The sequence below is a fragment of the Ceratotherium simum genome, chromosome 20 (assembly GCF_057802395.1).
Source record: "Ceratotherium simum simum isolate JZ-2026a chromosome 20, ASM5780239v1, whole genome shotgun sequence".
In the NCBI taxonomy this organism is placed as follows: domain Eukaryota; kingdom Metazoa; phylum Chordata; class Mammalia; order Perissodactyla; family Rhinocerotidae; genus Ceratotherium; species Ceratotherium simum.
In genome coordinates this window covers 7,852,865-7,858,864 of record NC_141919.1, presented here as the reverse complement: position 1 = coordinate 7,858,864, position 6,000 = coordinate 7,852,865, and the positions used below count along the sequence as shown (strand labels likewise).

General features: G+C 42.3%; 1 long non-coding RNA gene across 7 annotated transcripts in view; it reads left to right on the top strand.

Moving 5' to 3' along the window:
• Positions 1-413: 413 nt before the first annotated feature.
• The window catches only part of LOC147914345 (uncharacterized), a 50,790-nt gene continuing 45,203 nt past the window's right edge, over positions 414-6,000 (top strand). For all 7 annotated transcript variants that reach the window (XR_015555350.1, XR_015555349.1, XR_015555348.1 and 4 more), the window contains exons 1-3: positions 414-478; positions 1,758-1,988; positions 2,535-2,590. This is a non-coding gene — a long non-coding RNA (uncharacterized LOC147914345). The remainder of the gene's footprint in view (positions 479-1,757; positions 1,989-2,534; positions 2,591-6,000) is intronic.

The following is a 6,000-nucleotide window of genomic DNA, read 5'->3' as shown; positions in this document are numbered from 1 at the left end:
TTTCTTACTTAACTCCAAATTTTTTTAACACTTCACCTAAGCAACAGTCATCTTAATATTTTCAATATCCAATCCATATTCAAGTGTCTCCAATTGTCTCCAAATGACTTACAGAAAAAATGCTATTTCAATCAGGAGCCAATAGACGACCGACCATCCTTTTCATCTGGTGGTAGAGTTCAAGTTTAACCCTTAACCTCTTAGGGCTCAGAAAGAACCTGGGCAGATGACTTTTAAGAACATCATCCTCCAGCTTTCTAAAACACCAGAAGAATGACTTCCAAAGTGCACGCGGAGGTCTATGGGAAACGTGGTCTAAATCTGTGTTGTTCACCGCGCGGCACTCTGGGAAGGGGATCCTAGGCTCCTTCTGCGCATGTGCAACGGTAGCCGTGTCCTCGTTGTTCTCATGTGGACTCCTGGGAAGCGGATTGGGAACCTGTGGGTCTACTAGGAAAGTAAAGGGTGCGCACTTCAGGTGAGAGTGCGGGGGACCAGCTGGGAGGGGGGCGACTGTGCGTAGGGACCAGAGCAGGAAGTCTTTGGGACCCCCATCTCCCCACACTCCGCCCCTGGCGCTGCTGGTGTGTGCGCCCGGGCGAGCCCTGGGCAGGGGCAGGCCGGGGGGCGACCCCGGCCCTGGGGCTCCTGGGGCGCATGTGGGGCTGAGCTCAGTCAGGAGCAGGTGCCCGGGGCGGCCCTGGGTGTGTGGGGACTGTGTGCCGGGCCCCAGCTGCAGCCAGACCCCAGAAAAGCCCAAGTCGGTGGCGGGAGGTGGGGGTGAGGAGTGCGCTTATAACAATGACGGTGACCCCGGGTCTGCGGTGGAGCCCGAGCTCTGGAGCTTGAAAGGCCCCAGGTAAATTCCAGCTCTGTCACCTGCAGGCAGGGGCGACAGAAGGAACCTGGGTAAGAGTCAGGGTTCTCATCTGAAAATGATATTAATATTGACAGTTTTGCAGCGTTGTTTCGCAATTTAGATCTAAGTCATCCCTTGTAAAGTATTTAGACAAGTGTCAGGTACTAAGTGCTCAATGAGAGTTGCTCTTACAGTTAGAAGACACTGTTTTTCCCTTGGATGGCTTAAGGTAATATAAAACTGGCATTGCAGGCTTCAGAGCACTTAGGAAAGTGGCCTGTCCCCAAATCCCCAGGGATATAAGGGAAAGTGAATGTAGGTGGAACCCTACCATGTGTCACATGTATCCTGGGATTTCTAGTGTCTCTTCAGGTCCCTTGGATCAGGCAGAGATTGGTAGCCCTTTCTGCATTGACAGGCTATCTGTCTTTTGAGTCTGATATATTGAATTCCAAGAGTCAGGTTTTTGCCCCTAAAATGAATTTGTTTCTCAGACCCACATCTCAGTTGCCTTAAAACAAAGCAACCCTTATGAGGTAGGAAGTAGGGGCCCTCTGTGAACAGGAGTCTTACCTAGGAGAGAGCACCCCTTTGACCTTAGACCCTTGTCTAGAGCTTCGGAGCAGAGACAGAAGAGCCCAGAAAGGAGCAGATCCTAGATTTGCAAGGTCAGAAGCAATTCAGAATCTACCTTAGGGAGCCACCACACTGTGACAGTGGGGAGTTTGGGCCGTCCTTGAGAAGAGCAGGGAGAGCTGGGGTGGCCCAGGGGCAGGCTGCTCAGGGAAGGCTGCTTTGTTGAAGAGCTTGTGAGGGCAAGGTCCAGGGGTCAGGGATAACCAGGCAGAGGGAGGAAGTTCTGTCTCCAGTCCCCTTAAATGTCCCCCACTGTTTACAGATGCTGCGCTGCTGTCACAGGTGTCCATCACCACGTGTGACACTAGTGACGTTGTCCTGACCTCACAGGATCCCAGCCTGATGATACGTGAAGGGTTTTCCAAGGTCGTCTACTTCTTTTTTTGAAAACTTTAAAGACATTGGGCCTGAAAGTTTCAGTGACTTGTCCAGGGAAACCCAGTTTGTTTGTGACAGAGTCAGAAGGAACACAGTGCAGTTCACTTTCTCACAGGTAAGTCACCAAAAGCATCTTATCAAAAGGGCCTTTTGAGAAATACATCACAGCTGAAACAATTAAAAATTCCTGCCTTTAAGCATCCCTTCTCTTTTACTAGGCTTTCTGTGGATTGTCTATACCAGGGGGTAGATATTACTGAGAAAAACAGATAAATGATGCATACTGAGTATTTTTCTGCTAAGTTAATTTTAATGAAAGAATAGTAGCTTATCCCTTGATGTACTTTAGTTCAACTGATTTGTTGTTTTTTCTGTTTTTGTGTTAGTCAGAAGGACACATGCATTATTGTTAAATCAATCGAGAAAAATTTCTGTTCACTCAGTAAAAACCTGCCGATTTAAGCCCCGTGGTCATTTCAGAGTCATACAAAGATAGATGGTGCCACTTGTACATGACCTTCTCGCGCCTTTTCAAGGCCCAGAGGGCCCATGCCTATGGGGAGGATGATCCCCGACTGGGGTGCTGAGATTTGGGGAGTTAAATCTAGGAGCTGTAAGGCAGGCCAAATCTCAGGATCCCTGTCTTCTTTCTGTCCCCCAGCTGAACCACAGTTCTCTACACTCTTCCAGGAGCCATAGGAAATGAACATCCCTCAGGTGAGCTCTTTATTCATTCCCCACTTTATATTGTAATGGATTTACAAGGTTTAGAAGGATCCATGCATTAAATGGCGAAGGAGAAATAGAAATAGATCAAGTCAATCTTGAGGGAAAATAAACCCTGTTTTACTTTTAACTGTGATGTTTGCTGTCAGCTTTTGGTAGATAACCTTGTCAGGGTAAGTAGGTTCCCTCCAGGTACCAGTTTGCTAAGATTTCATGTTAGTCATGAATGTGCGTTGAATTATATTGATTACCTTTTGTGCGTCTATTAGAATAAAGCTATAGCTTATTTCCTTTAATCTATAAGTACTGTAAACAATATAATGGATTTTCTAATATGAACTTGAATTCCTGTATAGACCCTATTTGCTAAGTATAGTAAGTTGCTTCTTACATATTTTCCTAGGGCTTTTTGCTAATACTATATTTAAGATTTTTATTTCTGTATCCACAAGTTGGATTAGACTATACTTTCTGTTTCTCTGTCCAATTATGGTATCAAGGGCACAGTCTCATAAAAGGAAATGGGACACTTGCCTGCTCCTTTGCTTCTCTAATAATTTAGATGAGAAAATTGTGTTACATGTAGATTTTGTGAAACTCACCTATAAATTTGGGCCTTATAAAGACTTTTTGTGTGAAGATTTTGATTATTGAATTAATTTATTAGTCATAAGCCTATACTGGATGTGTATTTTCTTTAATATAACTTTTGTCGTTACATTTTCCTAGAAAATTAATCATTTTCATTTATGTTTTTCAATGTATTTTCATGAACTGATTGATACTATTTGGATTTCAGTCTTTTATCTGTTATATCAATAATTTCCTGTTTTGATCAGCTTTTAAATTTTATTTTAGTATAAAGCCTGCTAATCAGAAAAGGACAGAATATGTTCTGGTTGGCCCAATCTGAAACCAGCAGTTTAGGGTCAGAGGGTCTTCATATTTTGTGCTGGCAGCGGACTCTAGATATTGGGAGTAGAGGAACATGTCCTTGCCATGCTTGTGCTCTCCAGCTTTGCACAGCCACCTGTCAGCACCATTTGCTGACAGGACTGTCCTTTCTCCCTTGAATTATCTTGGCACCTCTGTGGGAAATCAACCAGCAGTGTATGTATGGGTCTGTTTTGGACTCTGTTTACTTCTGATGATCTGTGTTAGTCCTTTTGCTGATACCACGCTGTCCTGATGAGTGTCTCTTTACAGTAAGTTTTGAAATCAGGTAATGCAGGTTTTCCAACTTTGTTCTTTTGTAAAATTGTCTTGGATATTCTAAGTCTTTGTTTCTTTATAGAAAGTTTCAAAAGTCAGCTTGTGTATCTCAAAAAAGCCTGCTGAGATTTCGGTTTTGATTGCACAGAATCTATAGAATCTGTAGTATAGATCAATTTGGGGAGATCGTATGATTATAGGAGTCTTCCAATTCATGAACACAATATCTCTCTCCATTTAGTTAGGTGATATGGAGGGTTTTGAGGGTTTTGGTTTTTATCCTTCTGAGTCAAAAGGATAGTTTTGACTTACAGTTAATAAAATAACTCTTGTCTACTGTTTGAAGATAGACTCTGGGGGGCAGTGGTGGAAGCAGGAACAATATAAGAGTCCATTTCTGTAATCCTAGCAAGAAATGATCATCATAGAGTGTTAGTTACTTTGAAGCGGTCAGATTGTGGGTGTATTGAAGGTAGAGCCAACAGTCTGAGAGTGCGTTTCCTCCCCACAACCTTGCAGATAGAGCATGCGTCACACTTTGAACTTTTACCAATATGATTTTAAAATGATCTCTCAGTTTAGTTTTACAACCTTTTTTCTCTTCTCTTGAGTGAGGTGGAACATCGTTTTTTGTTTGTAATTCATCTATATTTCTTTTCTGTTAAACTCTTTATCCCTTACCCATTTTCCTGTTGCTGTGCTGATTTTAATGACTGTATCCAGTATACCTTTACAGCCGTTTTTCTGTGATGTAAATTGCAGAAAAATTGGTACAGGTTTTTGAATTTTTGCCTTGCTCATGATTTTTTTGTTGTTGTTAGAAAGGCATTTGATTTTTATGTTGTCAAATTTAGCAATTTTTTCTTTTCTGATTCCTGGATTTTCAGTCAGAGTTGGGTATTGCCCACTCTAACGTTGTAAAATCGTTGTTCTGTGTAGTCTTCTGGAATGTGATTTTATTTTTTACATAAATCTTGAAAGCATTTTAATTTTATCCTGCTCTGTGGTGTGAGAGAGAGAACTATCTTTTCCCAGGTGGCCTCTAGCGAGCTATCCCTGTGACATTAGTGTCCAGCTTTTCCTCAGTCATTTGAATGATGTCACCTGTATTCAAATAGGAAGTTGACTCTGTTCATCGTTCTTCCCACCACATACTTTGTTTCAGGTCTTGTTCAGTTGAAGCTTGGACGTCTTTCTGGGCTCTCATCAGCGCCCTGCTCCTTCCAGTCACTTCTCTGTTAGCATTAGATTGTGGGCTACAGTGTCCTGTCATTCTTATCTAATATTGTCTTACCTTCTGTCTCCCAAAATTTGTCCAAATTTTCGGGCCTTCTGCTGGGACTTTTCTCTGCAATCTTTTTTTGTCATACTTTTATAACAGGTTTTGTATTTCACCTGAGTGTGTTTTTGGAGGCAGGGACTCCTGCGTGTGCTCAGTGTGTTCTCTTGAACTAGAGGAGTCATTTATGCTTCTGATTCTCTCCTCTCTTAATTTCCAGTACTCGAATCTTTCTGCTGTCTCTTTCCACCATTTAGAAATTTTTCCTCAGACTTCATGGCCTCTTCTTTTTCTACCTACCTCTTCAATTTTGTTATTCCCTTCAATTCTGTGCTTGGTCCTTTTCTCTCCTCAGATTCTATGTCCTTTCTGAGCCAGCCCTTTTTCTCTGATGACTTCAGTTACCATCTTAATGACTAATGTCTCCTAAATCCTTAATTTTGTTTTAGACCTCCTTCTCTGTTCCAAAATCACGAAACCAATGGTGAAATAAATAATTCCATCTGTAGGTTCCACAGGCGTTTTGGATGCAAACGAAAAACATCTGCCTCACTGTGACCCAGCCTCTGACTCTCCTTTTTTTCTTCCAGTCTCTGTGTATGGCCTCGGCATCCACCCAGTTGCTTGTGCAGCATCTCTGTGTATAGCTGCACAAGAAAATAATGACCAGATTTTGTTTCCTATAAGGATTGGTTTCCCATTCTTTATCTTTGTTACTTTGCCTTAGTATAGGTCATCTCTTGAATTAGGTCTTCTGTTTTGCTGCTTAAGATATTGTCCACTATTCATATAGAGTAATGGTTCCTAACTAGGGTCGATTTTGCTCCCCAGGAGACATTTGGAGATATTTTTGATTGTCACAACTGGGGATACTACTGGCATCTAATCAATAGAGGACAAAGATACTGAT